General features: G+C 38.8%; 1 protein-coding gene across 1 annotated transcript in view; it reads left to right on the forward strand.

Moving 5' to 3' along the window:
* The first annotated feature begins 10,309 nt into the window (after window positions 1–10,309).
* klf12b (Kruppel like factor 12b) overlaps window positions 10,310–17,990 on the forward strand; it is a 57,431-nt gene continuing 49,750 nt past the window's right edge. The window contains exon 1 of the mRNA XM_063005794.1: window positions 10,310–10,426. The gene's annotated coding sequence lies outside the window, so the exon portion shown is untranslated. The remainder of the gene's footprint in view (window positions 10,427–17,990) is intronic.

The following is a 17,990-nucleotide window of genomic DNA, read 5'->3' on the forward strand; positions in this document are numbered from 1 at the left end:
TGGGCATGTAATACCTGAACAGCAGCTCGTACACATAGCTCTTCCTCTTTCTAACTTTCACAACCAGCTCCTTACAAATGAAAGCACTTACTGTGTAACCCACACTGCCTGTTAATCTACACCATGTAAAATTCCACCCTGCCTCTGAATCAGGTTAATCATGAGAGTACTTAAAAGTCAAACACTTATGTGTCTTTAAACATTCCTGTCCTGTATGTCCTCCTGTTTTTCTACTTAGTGTCTCCATCTGTGTTTTGTGTACATCTTGTACAGCTTCTCATCATACGCTTGTGTGCTTATGTGTGTACAGCTCCGCACAGCTAGTGTCGGAGTCCCACAGCTGCAGATGCAGCCGCTATCGGACACAGTGGTGTTGGCAGTGGAGTCGAAGCATTCGACCCTGTTCCTGCCCCTGCCTCTGCCTTGCGGTATCTTGCTGACCTTGGCCCCGGTATAGAGGAGCAATGCCTGCAGCTCCAACACCCAGAGACCTCCCTGTGTGGCAGGTGGATACACATACAGACACATACACAAGCTATTTCTAAGCAAACACAGAACAAGTGCTCTTGTCCTGTGTCTTTTAATTTCCCACACTGATAAACATAGGAAAAAAGAGCATTCAGTGTGGCTTACATAGCATTTCTTTGAAAACAGTCATGAAATACATGAAGTAACAGTGCAGTTAGGTTAGGCTATTTTGGTGTAGGTCGAAATTTATAATTTGGAGACAAAGTACTGTGAATGAAGAGAAAAAAACCCATGTAAAACTCTTCACAGCTTATCTACAAGTTAAGCAGCACTTCAGATTTTACAAGAACCTTGCTAATTCTATTTTGATCCTTTGTCCAGAGTTAATTCATTGCATTATGCATTGGACACTGCACCTATCACTAATTAATGAAATCAGAATTGTTTCCTTTTGATAATGTTTTATTCTTTTATTTCATATTCATAATGATGTAGTTACTAGTCTTTAAAATGAGCAGACCCAAAAAACACCCAACACTTGTATTTTGTGTATTTTAAACAATCAGGTGCCAACTCTGAGCTTGGAGACAAACCATGTTGAACAATCTCATGAATTCTTGAGAGTTGTTATGTCACTTAAATACTTTTGCTTAATTTTCACCTGACAACAAATCTCAGTGATTTTCCTTTTTATTGCTAGAGATAAATGAAGCATTTAACTGTAGCTTTTCTGGCAATCTGGGAGGGTTGGCAACCCTAATGTAGCACATACTCTAGTCATGAGCACACTGTTACATCCAAGATCCATTTAAAAGCCAATGGAAATGAAAATAAAGTCAAAAAAATGAACCAATGTGTATGTATCTCAAATTGGTTTTGGACAAATAAATATATGTACTGGCTCACTCTTTTTTTTATTTGATTTTTTTTTAATCTTCAGCCAGTTTACCAGTTCACATTGGTACATCTGTTTCTGAATGCTGTAAATAACCAAAAGAGAAACATTCATGATGCTTCAAAATTCAGTGTACATTATCATGATGAATTAGTTAATAGTAAAAATCAGAAGATTATACATGTAGACTTTCATACAAATACAATAATGAGAAAATATAATAAATGCAGCTTATATTTGTTAGTAAACATTTTAAAACACAATACATTTGTAGCCTACAACATTTTTGGCAGGAATCATAGTTCTGAAACATGTATCCTTTCATCATAAAGGACAAAAGGAATTTTTCTTTAAATGTGACCCACCCGACAATTATTTGGGGTAATTTTGATGTTTCAGCCCAAACTGCTGAGAAAATCGCCTAATGTGGTGATGTCTCAATATAGAACAATCACAAATGGGAATATGGTGTGAAATGATTGATCTTTGTCAAATGCACAGCACTGAGTGAAGGAAGGCAGCAGAAAGTGACGCAGCAGGAGATGCCATTATGGTGCCTTGACTGTAGGCACACGCCAGTGACTAACCCTCCCCTACTCCACCGCACTGCCAGAGATTTCTTATGCTTTATCAGCTGTGGTCTTAGTTGCATGGGACTTGTTTTTGGACAGATGGTTTAGTGGATTCTAGATTTCTTTACAGCACCATACAGCCAATGTTTTTTTATACAAAAAAATCTGGCCAACACATTTCAAAAGAACAAAATGAATAAAAAAAAGAAAGAATTTATGTTGAATTAAATAATGGAGTATAATTAAATATTATATAAAATGATTTGTAGCTTAATCAACTAAAGTTGAAGCAGGACAAGGTTAGAGGTTCAGACTGTGCAAAAAAGACTCTGAGACCATATGTAATCTTGGGGTGTACAAAGAACCAGAAACATAGTTAGGATTAGTTAGGACCCTATTTTGTATAACATCATTTTAAACTGCATATGTGGCAAATGTTAAAGATTGCATATTTTTATTCAAGTAAAAGTAGAAAGTGCATTTTAATAGGAAAATGTGAGTAATAGACTCACAAGTCAGATATGAAAGTGTAGTAAGAAAAAAAAATCACATTTATTCAAGTTAAAGACATAAAGGGTAGTATTAAGTAAAATAAATATTTAAACAAAGCACAAATGTAATACTAGGGTACTGTCCCATGTTTGACTCACTGGCACATTGACCATTATTAAGGATGTGTCTTGACCTTGCCATCTTCAGTTCAATAAGCTCTTACTTCTTAAAACAGCTTTAAGTACTAATATGAGTAAAATGTCATGTAATTCACCACATTTGAAATACTAATACGAACTTAACACTACATTTTTTGACCTACAATTTTATTATTTTTGCTATTAAAAGCTTGTTAAGACCTCATCTGGCATTTACATACCATGGCGCCTTATCCACAGCTGTAGAAAGTATAGTGAACACATCTTTAACTAAAAATAATAAATGCCTGGCTCAAAGAGTTGAAACTTTTATCTATGTCATGGTACGCATGGTATTAATGCTTTAATTATACTCCAGTCAACAGTTTTCAGTGGCCCATGGCACTGTGCAAAGAAGGGCTGTCTTTATTTTTACTATGTTCTATTTTTTGAAATGATAACAAGATTATTAAATTAATATTATTATTGGGTTATCACCTGCAATTCATTTCCAACACTCCCACTCTTGTCGGTTTGTTTACCTTTACTTAATATGGTGAAATTCAATTCACTTCGATCAGGTGTGCCCAGACTTTTGACTGGTAGTGTAGTAATAATAGATAAGAAACAGAGAGCAGCATGGGAAATCCCAAGTGACTGTAACATCCAAACAAAGAAATATAAGAAGCTGAAGAACCAGAGGAGGCTCAGAGCAGAACCGGGGAGGATGTGGAAGGTTAAAACCAAGGTTCTCCCACTGGTGATAGAAGAATTGGAGCTGTGACCCCTAAACTGAAAGAGTGACTCTAGCAGATTCGAGGAATGACAACAACTACCCAAAAGAGTGCAATCTGAGGAATAGCAAAAATATTGCATTGATCTCTCCAAACTAATGGGAGACAGGAGGCAGGAGTTTAAGGGCAGTTGCCCACCACAGATGGTTAGTAATAATAGAAATTTGTTTTCCTAGAGTGATTCTACCATTTTACCAGACTACTGGAAGACACAACAATTCATTAGATAAACATTGCACTAGAATCTCACAGCAAATAGTGTAAAGCTAAAAAATTTTGCATTGTAAATATATAATGATAACATTATAAACAGAATAAACACTGTGTTTCTACATTTATATCCAGGTAATGTGGCTAAGTTAACAAAAATGTGATCATTTAATTATTAAGGTTACCTGTTACGACCTGTCCCTTTACTGTAGAAGTAAACCGTGTTACAATCAAACCGTTTGAAATACATAGAAGATCATTTTATTTTCTCATGCATTATGAGCTGTCATAAGCATGCCAACCATATAAGTGGTGATAATATCAGATTTGATGCTAAGTACCTATAGATGAAATGAATGAGCATACATACTATGGAATATATGAAGCTCAAGGTGGATTGACAGTTATTACTGAGCAAAGCCTTGTGGTGACTCAATTTGACGATGTACACACAGTAAATATATGTAAAAATGTAAACACTAACTAAACCTCAATATTACTGAACACAGGGTTGTACAATGGCTTGATGGGGGGCACTGTCACATTACAGCAAGAGGATTGGTTCCCTGGTGGAATGGTCCAGGTCTTTTTTGTAAGGCAGTTAGCTTAGCGGTTAAGGTACTGGACTGGTAATCGAAAGGTCGCTGGTTTAAGCCCCACTACAGCCAGGTTGCCACTGTTGGGCCCTTGAGCAAGGCCCTTAAACCTCAATTGCTTAGACAACATACAGTCGCAGTACTGTAAGTCGCTTTGGATAAAAGCGTCTGCTAAATGTCCAAAATGTAATGTAAATGTATGGATTTTGCATGTTCTCCCAGTGTCTTTCCTCCGAGCGTTCCGGTTTCTTCTTACAAGTCCAAAGACATGCAGTCAGGTTCATTTGAGCTAATTAAAATTGCACTGACTGTGAATGTGTGTGTGTTTGCCCAATGATGGACTCAGGACCTGTCCGGGGTGTTTCATTAATTGTCTATTTTACCGTCACCTTATCTTATTTCAGGTCACAGTGGGTCAGATTCACTGGGCGAAAGGTAGGAATGAATGAATGAATTACTTACCACAAAAATAACCTGGTTATCTGCTGTTTTGTCTGGAAGCTTTTTAGTATCTACAGAAAACACTGAGCATGCAGATGACATGAACTAACGTTTGAAAAAAAATGTTTCTACCTATTTATGCAACAACAAGGGTAACTGAGTTTTCAAAAATCTCCAATCTGGATGCCGTATATTAAAAGTTCTTTTTTTTTTCAACCAAAAATGTAATTTTTATTGGATGAGTGAGCAGAAAGTGGAGAAAAACCTTGGCAGACATAGTGAGGATTGTTGAAATCCTCTTGACTTCCAATTACAAAATCACTGCTGTTTGGAAGGACGGTATACAGCAACATTTAAACACAAGAGCCTGATTTTTTACGTAGTTGTGGCTCATGTGAGCTTGATAATCTTGTCATTGCAGACTAGCTGTTTCCCTAGTGTGTGGTCAAACGTTTCTCTGTCGATACTTGCTCCCACCTAATTGCTCTGGGTCCACTCTGCCACTTGGACACAGTGGTAATCAGGGATAGTTTGTTAACTCAGGTTCAGCACTCTCTCTCTCTCTCTCTTTGAATTTCTCTCCCTTTTTGCTGGGGAGGCAGGAAGAGGCCAGGCGCTCTGGCAGCGTCTCATACACGCTCCCATTCCTCCCATCCGGCATGCCTGATTCCAGTTTAGCCCCTTACAAGGCATGCCAGGACCCTTTGTGTGCCAACGCAGGGTAGGCAGGGAGAGAAGAGCAGCCTCCTCGAGATGTCATTATTCCAGGGGAAATTGCTGCTCTTGCTCGTGGCTGCAGCTGCATGATATTGTGTTGCAAAGTGGCATCAGGAACAATCAAAGAAAAGGGCTCATTTTGTCAGACACACGGATTTCAGTTCTTATTTAGGTTTAGGTAATTGGCTGATTTGTAATGACAACATTTTTATCAGCAGGAACCAAAGAATTAAATCCATATAACTGTAGATTAATAATATGAATTTTACAACATTTGGGAGTCTGTATTTTCCCCCAGTGCAGAGACTGTGCTGAGACTTAGTAGCGTAAGATAATGCAGAGCCTAGCTCCATGCGTTCTGATGGTAGACCAAATACACCACTATCAAAACACAGAACACAAATCTAATAACTAATTATGAACTTGAATAAAAGCGAAAATGGTCACTTTGATACTGACATGTCATAATGAAATCAAAACTGATATATTGACATGTTGAATGATGAGACTTTTTTTGGACAAAAATACTGCATATTTCACATACAGACGCCCCTGAAGAAATTATATTTATGACAAGCAATGTGTCAATCAATATCAATTGCATATAAAAGAAATGAATACCTTTTGCTTTTTCAATACAATCAGAATTTGAATGCATCTGTGGCCAGATTTTAACAGTGGAAAAAATGCATAAGGAGTGGGAGTTTACTGGTGGCTGGGTCACAGGGGTTTTATGAACTGGTTTAATCAGGCTAAATTAAGCATTTAGAATGGCCTTTGTAAAGTTATACCTACAGTATCGGCATGGTTCGAATGGTGTTGGGGGTTGTTAGCCAGCTAAACTGTGGGCTAAACCTAAAAACTAGCTGATGTTAACATTTGTCAGTATGTGGTTGACACAAACTTAAAAACAAATAAAGTGTATTAAACAAGCTAGACAGCTACTTAAAATATTAAAATAATACATTATATTCATTCAAATACAAAAATATATAAAATAATATATAAAAAATATATTTCAAATTTTTTTAATAATACAATTTACATTTAGAAATTTTAAATAAATTGTATAAATATTTTTAAATTTATATAAAAAAAATATTCCTTAAAAATACAGCACCTTCTCTGGCTTGGGCAACTGCAACCTTAATGAAGACTCTAAGAAATGTCACTTCATAATTTGCATGAATAACAGTGACGAAAATTTGGTACTACTGCACCATGATCAACAATAAAGTTACCTAGCAAGCTGTTATGTAATCAGTGTAAACATTCTGAACAGATTTGATTGAATATACCCAGCTTTATTAGCAACATAACATAATGTAATAGTATCAGGTAGGACATGAGGTTATTAATAATGCTGCAGCTGTGCAGTTAGTGGTTGATTCGTTAGCATCTGTTTGGCAGATTAATTGAGGTAACTGGAGATATAAACACATATAAAACATATAAACAACGGGACATATGAACAAAGAGTGTTCAATATATTTTTGATCAAACAGATTTTATTCTAGATTAAAAAAAACTTATAAAAGAGCCCAAATGTTCATTTTTCTTCATTTAATTTTCATGTTTTACCACTGGTTTATCCTGGTCAGGGTCACAGTCAGTCCGGCTTCTCTGAAATCACTGGGTGCAATGCAGTAACATACCCCAGACAGGACGCCAACGCATCTCAGGGCCCCATATCCACCCAGACATAGCCAATCATGTCTGTATGTAGACGCCTAATTTGGTGATAGCATCAAGGAGGGTTCGAACACTGGATCCCAGTGGTAGTGGGTTAGTTAACTTACCCCTGTACCTGCCACCATTAAAGAAAGTAGTATGTTGTCCAATAGTTCAATCACAATAAAACCACAGTAAATGAAATAAATTAAATTACAAAACTTCAAAATATGTGTTTTTTATGAGCATATGTAAACTTTTTTTCAGTTTTAAATCCTAAATGTTGCACAATTTTTAATGTTAACCTTATATGGTCCCCAATAAATAAGCAGTAATTGATTATACACTAGCAGCTTTTAGACTCTGTAGATGCTAATGTGTTCATGTGGCGTTATTGGGACATGAAAGGATTAGAGTGTGACTGTACAACACTATAAATATTCAGATGGGTTCAGGTGGATGAAACACTGAAGACTAAACATATGATCTTCAAAACAGCTCTTAAAAGCCCAGTATCGAGTCTGTGGATGTTTGTGTAGGAGAGGGAGGTAATGGTGCTTTCACAGTGATGCAAATTAGCTCGGCATCCTATACATTAATTAGAATTCTCAGAGGAGTAAATGTGAGTCGTGATTACCACTGCAGCTTATTCCACTGCTATTTCTTTAAAATACCATGCAAATACCATCCAAAAATACCATCCAAAATGGTTCATTGTTGTATAGAGGAACCACAATTGCTTCCCTAAAGAACCTGGCAGTGCATTGTGTTGCCATGACAAAGAAAAGAACCAAAGAAAAGACTTTTATAACCACATATAATTATGGTAAAATGGTTATATTAGTGGGAAATGCATAGGCATGTGAATAAAAACATAAATGGGTAAAAATAATCATGTAGTTCTGCAACAAAAATGGTTTTGTTCTAAATAATATAATATTATTAATATTTTTTTGTCTTTCTCCTATACTTTATGACAGGGCAGCCACCAAACAGGTCATAAGTGCTAACACGTGTCCTCCATAAAATATGAAGCCAGCCACAGCATCTTTTTGAACTGCTGTGCATGCAATAGACTAAAATTATGCATGCCAATGCACGGATACAATGGATGTCATCAATTGTTTTTACACAATATTCAATGTGAATTAGCCTGGCTACCAGCTACCTAAGGTTTAAGGTCTAAATTGCAAATAACAAGAATCATCTGTATGCCAAATACACTCCACCCCACTCAAGCAGCTATGCCTAACTGTCTGAATTACAGGGTACTGTCCGAATGACAGCACAGTGCAGTGCTGATCTCAGGGCAGGGGGAGTGTACTGTATAGTTTCCTCTCTCAGGGCGGAAGTGTACTGTATAGTGTCTGCTCTCAGGGCAGCAGAGGTGCACTGTATAGTGTCTGCTCTCCGGACAGCGGAAGTGTACTGTATAGTGTAGTGCTGCTCTCAGGGCAGCAGAGGTGTACTGTATAGTGAAGTGCTGCTCTCAGAGCAGCAGAAGTGTACTGTATAGTGTAGTGCTGCTCTCAGGGCAGTGGAAGTGTACTGTATAGTGTCTGCTCTCAGGGCAGCAGAAGTGTACTGTATAGTGTCTGCTCTCAGGGCAGCGGAGGTGCACTGTATAGTGCAATGCTGCTCTCAGGGCAGCGGAAGTGTACTGTATAGTGCAATGCTGCTCTCAGGGCAGCGGAAGTGTACTGTATAGTGTCTGCTCTCAGGGCAGCAGAAGTGTACTGTATAGTGTCTGCTCTCAGGGCAGCGGAGGTGCACTGTATAGTGCAATGCTGCTCTAAGGGCAGCTGAAGTGTACTGTATAGTGTAGTGCTGCTCTCAGGGCAGCGGAAGTGTACTGTATAGTGTAGTGCTGCTCTCAGGGCAGCGGAAGTGTACTGTATAGTGTAGTGCTGCTCTCAGGGCAGCCGAAGTGTACTGTATAGTGTCTGCTCTCAGGGCAGCGGAAGTGCACTGTATAGTGTAGTGCTGCTCTCAGGGCAGTCGAAGTGTACTGTATAGTGTCTGCTCTCAGGGCAGCGGAAGTGCACTGTATAGTGTAGTGCTGCTCTCAGGGCAGCCGAAGTGTACTGTATAGTGTCTGCTCTTACCTCTGCTAAAAGTGCAGTCAAATAGATAAATTCTCAGCCGCTCAGCCAGGATCTTCCACTGCCGGCAGGAGACTTTTTTTTTTTAAATTGTTTTACTTTTTTACCCCCCGCCTCCTCTACATTTTGATTGGTTATTTCTCTGAACCAATCATTTTTCTTTCTGCCCTCAGAACACATTTTTCTAAGTAAAACTCCCATCTGCCATATTTTAGACATGGCAACAAAAGGCCTTTATTCCACCCCCATATTTACTCCTCACAGATAAAAACATGACAGACTTCATTGCCCAATGGTTAGTATCTTATTGTATACAATATGCTGCTGTTGCTCACCTTGTAACCACTCAGGGTAGAGTCAAAATTCTACCTTATACACCTTTAAAATGAGCTTCTCGCAACTTGTTTAAAGTCACGTTATGCCAAAGAGTAAAATGTAGAGGTGCTGCTACTGTCTACCAGTGAGTACCGACCTACTTCAAGCACTGGGGACCATCAAACCAGTGGTGGCTATCTTTTGTAAGACATTCTCAATACTAGCTGTAAATAAAAAAGCCTAATTTAGCTGAGGCCACAAGCTAATTTCTCCCATATTGTTTGTTCATACACCACAGTTACTACAGCAGCGTGGTCCATGTGGTCCAGGAATTTCTCATGTTCTTCCTGTGGGTTTCCTCCAGGTACTATAGATTTCTTGCCACCGTCCAAAGACATGCAAAATTGAACTTGGCAGCACAAAATTACCCCCAGGTGTGAGTGAATGAGAGCATGTGTGTTGGCCTGGGATCGATGCTGACAATGATGATGCGGTTGGTAAAAATGAATGAATGAATAAATATTTTTAATATTATTGACAGTGCATGTTACCCTGCTTCTACTGATAGTAGAAATAAAGGCTATCTTCTATCTCTCTTTCCTCTTTCTATGTCTCTCTCTACCCTCCCCTCTGAGCTGGGAGGTACTCGAGCGAGCCTCTACGCTTGTGGCTCTCCTCGCAGGGAGGGAGCAGAGCAGTCATGTCGGAAACCTCCCACAAGGGGCCCTGTGTAATTCGATGCACACTGTTAAAGCTTAGAGTATATTGTCTTCTCTTGCTTATGAAGCCTCCACCCACCGGCCCACCCTACATTTAGTGGATCATGTGACCATGGTAAGTCATTTGCAAGTACAACAGTTCTCTGTGAGCCCCCATTCATTTCCTGAGAACTAGCCTGAGCAGCTGAGAGGAGCGCAGAGGGGAGGGAGTCTCAGAAAGAGCAGAGACTGAGCAGAAGAAGAGAGAGCGGACTGTATAAGGAAAACAGTTTCAGCCGCTCTGCAGCTCCTGATCAGGTCTGTAGCTCTGTACTTCTACTCACTTTTCTCATGCGTTGTGTTCTTATGTTCTGTTTTTTTTTTTTTGGGATGCGTGTCTTGTCAGGCTTGTCTGTGCCATAGTTCTGGGCATCTTGTTGAGCTGTCATTGTAGTGACAGGTCAAATGACATGTCAAATTGCTGTCGGATCATCTCTGGATCACTACCATCAATGATTCTTTTTGACAACACAATCAACCCACTGTGTTCAGATGTTCTTTCAGAACACTATAGACCCCTGTAATTTATTGTAATTTTAAGTGGAGTTGTTTTTTTGTGTTTGCCCTTCATGTGAAGTTTGAGCAGCATCTCAGCAGTTTGGAATTATTTTTCTCCTAATATTGGCCAAGTTGCCTGTTCAAATGTTCTGTTACTGGTGTTACACTGATACAGCGTTTGAAGAACATTCTCCTCAGAACTGACTTTTCTCTGAGTTAAATATTGACACACTGTCAGTGGTGTGGAAGAAGGGGGATGCTTTTAAGTTTCCGATCCACACTTGGTTAAAAAGTTTGATCAATACAAAGGGTAGGAAAGGGCAACTGGCTTGTTTGATTGTCTGATTATGAACTGCAATGACCAATAGGTTAAAGCTTGAAGGACTTGAACGTAGAAGGACACCAAGGGTGTGGGAGGTGTGTGTGTGTGTGTGTGTGTTTGTGTGGGGTGGAGGCTGACAGCCTGAGTGTTGCAAGGGTGGTGTCTTAGATGCCAACTGCCTCTCTGGCACTTGCAGCTAACGGTCATTGGTATTGATGGCTGGCTGTCAGTGTGGCTATAGGCTGGCCTGTGGCTGTTCTTTTCAATTACAGCAAACCTGGCCAGAACTAGCAGCAAAGGCATTTGTGTGCAGGAAGTGGAGCTGGGCTATGTCCTAGGAAAGTGATATGTTTGTGTCGGTGTGTGTGTGTGTGTGTGTGTTCTGACCTGTGGGACTTTACCCTGTGTTAATGCTTGCCTGTAACGGAGGCGAGGACTGCTTCAGTTGCCCCCCTGCTGGTTAAGGCTATTCAGCCTGAAAGATTACGTCCAATTTAACTTTCACTCTGTGCTTAAACCCCCCTTGCTAAACAATCCTGGTGTGTGTGTGTGTGTGTGTGTGTGTGTGTGTGTGTGTAGAAACCGTATACAAACTGTATCAGTTACAGTGCTGATGAAAAACTTTTTCATGACCTCTGGTAAATTTAATTATGTAGTGATTCATATTGGAGATGCATTAATTAAGTACCGGAGTATCGGTATCAGGAAGCATGGTGTCACAGGGGGTTGTTTTGGTGCCACACAGTTCTTGGTTTCTAAAGATTTAGACAGGGTTTTAACCTTGCCCACAGTTAGTGTCTGTGAGGAGTTTGCATCTAATTTCTGTGTCATCATTGGCTACCTCTGGATATGTCGGTTTTCTTTTACCTCCAAGTGAATTAACAACCATATCCTGGGTGTATTTCTACTATGGCCTTGGACCTACTGAACATAGACTGAAAGTGAAGTCGTTTATTATTTATTAATTTATTTATCAACCAACATATTTAATGTGTAGGTGCTGGTGGTTGTGGTGGTGGGGGTTCAATGACTATCTATTTTCCGAGACCCTAGGTGGACATGGGCCAAGATGACCCCAGTAAATAAAAAAAAATGTCTAAAAAGATTGAAAACAGTCTAAGACAGCTGAGATCCAATGCACGAGCCTGGCAAAAAAAAGTGTTTTCGGTGGCCGCACGTGATGTTAAATGACATGACACAGAATACAAACTGTATTAAATAATCACTTTAATAATGATTGCTTGTGCCATTTTAATCAACTTGCTTGCACAGCATTGTCATCAGTATTGATATGAGTGAATGCCAAAGACCTAGAACAGTACCAGGAAGCTGTCTTCAAACCAGCCTTGGGTCATTAATTACAAATTAAATATTTTTATTGTTTGGCTAAAAAACTAATTTAAACCATATTTGCAGGATGTCTCTTGTATTCCTTTTATGGCAACCCAAATGGCTTCCTACTGTTTACATCCATGTACTTTATTGGAAACCACAAACTGGCTTCTACACCAAAAGTCATGCACCATTTAACCAGCATTTGAGTAATTTAGAGTTTGCCCTGATGACTAGGTTGTAGCTATACTGCCTTAGTTTTATTTAGAAATGCTTTGATACTGTATGTTTTTATAAAACATTGTGATAACCATTCAGAAATATTGATCTAGTTTACATCAAAACTAAAGTGTAAGCAATTTACATTTTTTGTGGGTTGGGACTCAATGGAACACTACTGCCATCTTTAGCATTATGCTTTAACTCATTCCTATTTCATCCAGTGTTCTGTCTCATTATCAGTCCATCACTGCAGTCACTTGGACATCTACTATTGTCTACATTTTCCATAGCCTCTGAAAGGACATAAATAGATCATATATCCTTTAATCCATACGGATCACACTTTTCTGAAATCCCATTGAATGCTTCAATTGAAGAAAAAAATTCCATTGCCCTTGCCTCTGACAGGAGCATATTGAAGGATTTTGTTCCCGTTTCTAGATAGTAATCAACCAGGTATGGGGCTCGAGAGTAGCATCCAATCATCAGAGGAAGGTCTGCTTATCTTCTTATCGCCACAGCTTTCACCAGTTTGCTCAGCTGCAATGCAGGATTCAATTAAAAGTCCAATGTGAGCTCCAGACGAGGGCTGGATGGGGGAGGAGTGCCTAAAGGTAACACATTTTTGGGTTGTCCAGAGGTCTGTACAGGTGGGTTTCAAGGCCGTCGATTATTGATCGGCCCTCTTTGTAGAAGGACACCTTGCTGAAGTGGTCAGCGGGTGGAATTCATAAAAAGAGCCCTTCGTCCTCTGTGCAGACAGGCTCTGGGCTTTAGCTACGGCAAAAGAGTGCCAGTGAACTATTTATGCTCAGCCCATGATAGATATTACTCTAACCCAAGTGATAACATATAAAGAAATGGCATACAGTGATGGAGATGTTATGTTTTGTGTATACAGCGAACAATGATTGATTGAGGTATTATTTTAACTGACATAACAAACTGGCTGTCATGTTATACTGTAAGATAATTCACCAAGAGAATGACATCACTATTTTATTCCTTGCATGATTTGATTTTGCAGTATAAGACGTGAATAAAACAATAAAACACTGGTAATTAGTACTGTGCTTAACACCATTAATTTGCTTGTCTTATTTTTGTCTTAATGAGCATAAGTGTTGCTAACATTAACAAAGCTGCTTAGTAAAGTAACCCTTTTAATACAGATTTCTTCAGATTCAGGTTGCCAGTTCCCACCCACAATCTGAATCTTCCCTATTACACAACAGCTACCAATTTGGGAATGTTAAAGCTGTAATGTGCAATTTCCAGACATGAGAATCTAGTCACAGCCTCTTTTCATTTTGTAGCTCTGGCAACCTAATTGTGTAGATCAAAAGGCTTGGAGGAGGTCAGTAATTGCCTTTATGTCAGCACTAGTTGAGGAGTGGCTAGTGTCTCATTAATTAATAGAATAGAAAAAAATGGCATATCTTCCATATCTTTTTTTGTTGTTGTTGAATGACTTGAAAGCTTACTGTTTTGGTTAAACATAAACATGACTGAGGGCTAGTAGCCAATCATTTGAATGAGTATATTTTAATTGGCTTTTTTTTTTTTATCCTTCTTAATTCGCTAAGTAATCAAGAATTGCATCTCTGTGGCCTTCAGCATGTTTGTCTTGATCTGACACATTTTCATCTACCCACCTGGCACAGTAGAGAGGGTAAGATAATGATCAGGAGCCTGGGTGGAGACATGACGCTCTTGTTTTCCTGCTCCCCTTCATCCCGACATTGCGCAAAGTTGACAAAATGTTCTCATGTGTGATTTGTGGTGTGTTCAACCCTTGACCTGTTTGTCCAGCACAAGCTTGCTTACTGAAGCTGGGAAAGAAAAAAGGGGCCAGTTAAACGTTGACACAGTTACCAGAACATGGACGGACTACACTGTTCTTAGCAGTGTTGCTCAATACAAGTCATTTATCTACTATAGAGAAATAGGTTTAAAAGCCAAGGTTTCAGGATGTGTCTACACATTGTATAGAGCTCTAATCGATAAAAAAGTGTTTAGAGCCAGTGGACATACCATCGTATACTATTCTGCTAATTAGTATATCTCAAAAGTATGTGACCAGATCCACTACCATAGAAATCTCAGACAATTCTTTGCATTTTTGTGTTTGTTTTTTGACATTCAAATATTATATATCCACACATTAAGGCTGTGTAAAATCTTTAGGGTGTTGTTAGTATCATATTATAATACAAATCAAATAGGCTTTATTGTACTTTATCGTTGCCCTGATCTGGTAATGTGGGACAATCTGAGACATGAATTAGGTTTCAGAAATTCTATACCTCTACCACAAATACAAATTTTTAATGTATTTCAAGTCATCTTTTGATACTCGGGTGGTGCAGCAGCCTCAAGCGCTAGCCCAGCACCTTTGAAATCCGTTGGAGTCTTAGTGGTGCCAATGACCTGACTGGGCACTTAATAGACACAATCAGCTGTGTCTAAGGAAAAAAAGGTCAGACTAGGTTTACCCTCTTGTGGCTGCAACAATAACTGGTTAAGTTCTGGTTCAAGCGACCACCTGGGAAATACAGACAGCATAGCACTGTGTTAGTTTGTGACCCTCCTTGGCCTCCTGCATAGGTGTAGTACATGCAAATGTGCCCAAGTTATGTTCAAATCAGATAAAAAAGGAGCTCTGTTTCACTCTTTAAATTAGAACCTGTTTATTATTAATGATTGATGGTTCCTTTTAGACATGGCATGTCTTTTTCCACCTGTAATAAGCATAGCAGTTGGTGGGTTGGCTACTCTAAATGTTATCTAAATGTAAGTGTTAATTAGGGATGTCCCGATCACGTTTTTTTTGTTCCCGATCCCGATCATTAATTTTGATCCCGATCCGATACCGAGTCTCAAATCGATACTTGTATTTTCTAGATATTTTCTAGATAAGAACTAGATAATACTGTTCACACAGTGCACACTTCAAGTACATTACAGTTATTCAGATTAATCCAATGTATATGTTTAACAACTGAATAGCTCTGCAGTGCTGTAGGAAAATAATTGCCTGCATCCAAGCTATTGCTTAATGTTCTTTTATTTTTACAAAATAAAAGTAAACAAACTTAGTGCAGCATTGTAGCAGTAAAACTAGAACACTCAAAATGAGTGAGATAATTACAGTTTCACTTTGAACTTTACATTGAAAGAACATAATTCTGTTTAATGCAGTGATACACTAAAAATGAACAAAAATCTCCACTCAGAAGTGGTGTAGCAGCTTAACTTGAATATAAAAAAAAACAAATAAGTTACTTAACAGCATTACAGTAAAACCTGAATACCAAAATAAAATGGAAAGTTACTCTTTTGTTATGAAGGAAAGCCAGTTCTTAAAGTGCTTGTATTGTGACAATGGTTTGATGGACGTTTCTACGCGAAGTGAGTGTGTTTTGACCCTTTGGGGCTTCCATAGTGCATGGAATAGCGTGCTTGGCTCTAGCTGTCCGCTATTCGGTACCGTAACAGAAGAAGTTAATAAAGTGTTATGATCCCGACAATTTGTGAATATAGCGTGTATTTATTTCTTTATTAAGCAAGTGCATCACTACGACGCTCGGTTACATAACTAAGCCAATCAGAGTGCTTGATACTGAGATGTCGTTCAGTCTTGTAACACGTAAACTCGTAAAAGCTGTATGTCTATGGTCCTGAAGTTTTCATACTGGGATTAAAATATATTGTTTTGTAAACCGGTGTGATCCTTGACTCACACACCATATAAATAGTAAAATTCTACAGTAATGAACGCAGCTCTGCTCCCACCGCCTCGTGAAACGCTCACAGTGCAGACATTACACTTCACTGTTGGACTTGTTTCACTTTCCAATTTAAAGTATTTCCACACAGCGGACATGCTGACGTAAAACAAAAGATCAGATTATGATCGGCATTAGTAAAGCCGATACCGATCAGTTAAAAAATGCCTTTATTGGCCCCGATTCCGATCTTTGAGATCGGATCATCCCTAGTGTTAATGATTGACTAGATGATGCCCTGTGATATACTAGTGCTCTTTTGTGTGCCCATTCCTATCATGTATCTGCCCAGGGTTTACAGCAGGGTTGCGACCCTTGGGTGTGTTGCGAGCCAAAAAAAAGTCATAGAGAAAAATAATAATTAAATAAACTAATTTTTACAGGCACATAAACACAAAATTAACTTGTACATGGATGCCCCTTGTGGAGGCTTTATGTTACATCTTGTAAACCACAATGGGACCAGTTTGCCACCATTTTTATTAATTAAGTATGTTTTGTTTTGATACATTGTGTGTGTTGCCTTGGTCATGGTAAAACATGGACAAAATGTGCCTTGCTTAATAAAAATGTTTAAAAATCCTGGTTTACAGGTTAGACCCTAGACCCAGTGTAACCCTGACAATGATAAAACACAGATAAATGTAGTTCAACGGAAAGGAATGAATGTAGTTACTGAAAATAATGGTTTAATTCCCTGTATAATTAAAACCTGATGTTTAGCTTGTCATGCTATGCTTACAATGTGGGACAATACAAAGATGATCAACCAAAGAATTGACCAGTGTAATGCTAATTTTATCTCACCACTACATACTATTTTTGACACTGTTTTAGCTACAGCTATAGGTCCAGGTTATGAGTTGATGGCAACACAAAGATTAGTAATGTTCAGCAATGCTTACATTTCTAACAGTACCCGAGTTACAACTACAAAGTATTACATCCTCCAATCTATACCCCCCTGGGTAGATGAAATCCACGTAGGCTACGGATCAGCGGCATGTAATGAAAAATTGTAAGTAGTTGTAGGAAGGTGTTGATTAGTAGCCTGGAGATGAAAAGCAGCATGAGTCTTTTTGTCAGAAAAAGGAAGAGCTGGCAAATTACGCTGTTCGTCATCCATGCTGCCTGTCGCCATGGCGACACATCCGCATGCCCTGACTACCCGGCACTGACACCTGAGAGGACTTTTGGTGAAGGTGAAAGTTTAGATAATTGATCACTAAGTGATTTGATGATTGTATCAAGAGCGTATCATTCTAGCCTCACTGGAACTGCTGTAGGTTTCGGGAGTTTCTTTAACAGCTGTAAAATAAAACGTTTAAGGAGAAATTAAGCATTTAACATGTGGAATTAATTCCAAGAAAGAACATAAGTGGTTAATGTATATTGCTGTTGAATGCTATAAGGTTTCATTTGTTTGGGTGGCTCAGGTCTGAGCAGTGTAAGTACTTGAAATAAGAGAACCTATGCTATATTGAAAACAGGAGCCGGTACATGTGAAGCGTGAACATAAACACAGCTGCTTGTTCTATTAAGTGCACTACACGCACCAGAATGGGCCATAGTTTAAAATGTTCTCACGACTTCCTGTATTACTTAACATGTCAGTGTTTGTGGTAGTTTTTATCCCTAGCATGAATGTAAAGTTTAAACA

The sequence above is a fragment of the Trichomycterus rosablanca genome, chromosome 12, assembly GCF_030014385.1.
Source record: "Trichomycterus rosablanca isolate fTriRos1 chromosome 12, fTriRos1.hap1, whole genome shotgun sequence".
Classification (NCBI taxonomy): domain Eukaryota; kingdom Metazoa; phylum Chordata; class Actinopteri; order Siluriformes; family Trichomycteridae; genus Trichomycterus; species Trichomycterus rosablanca.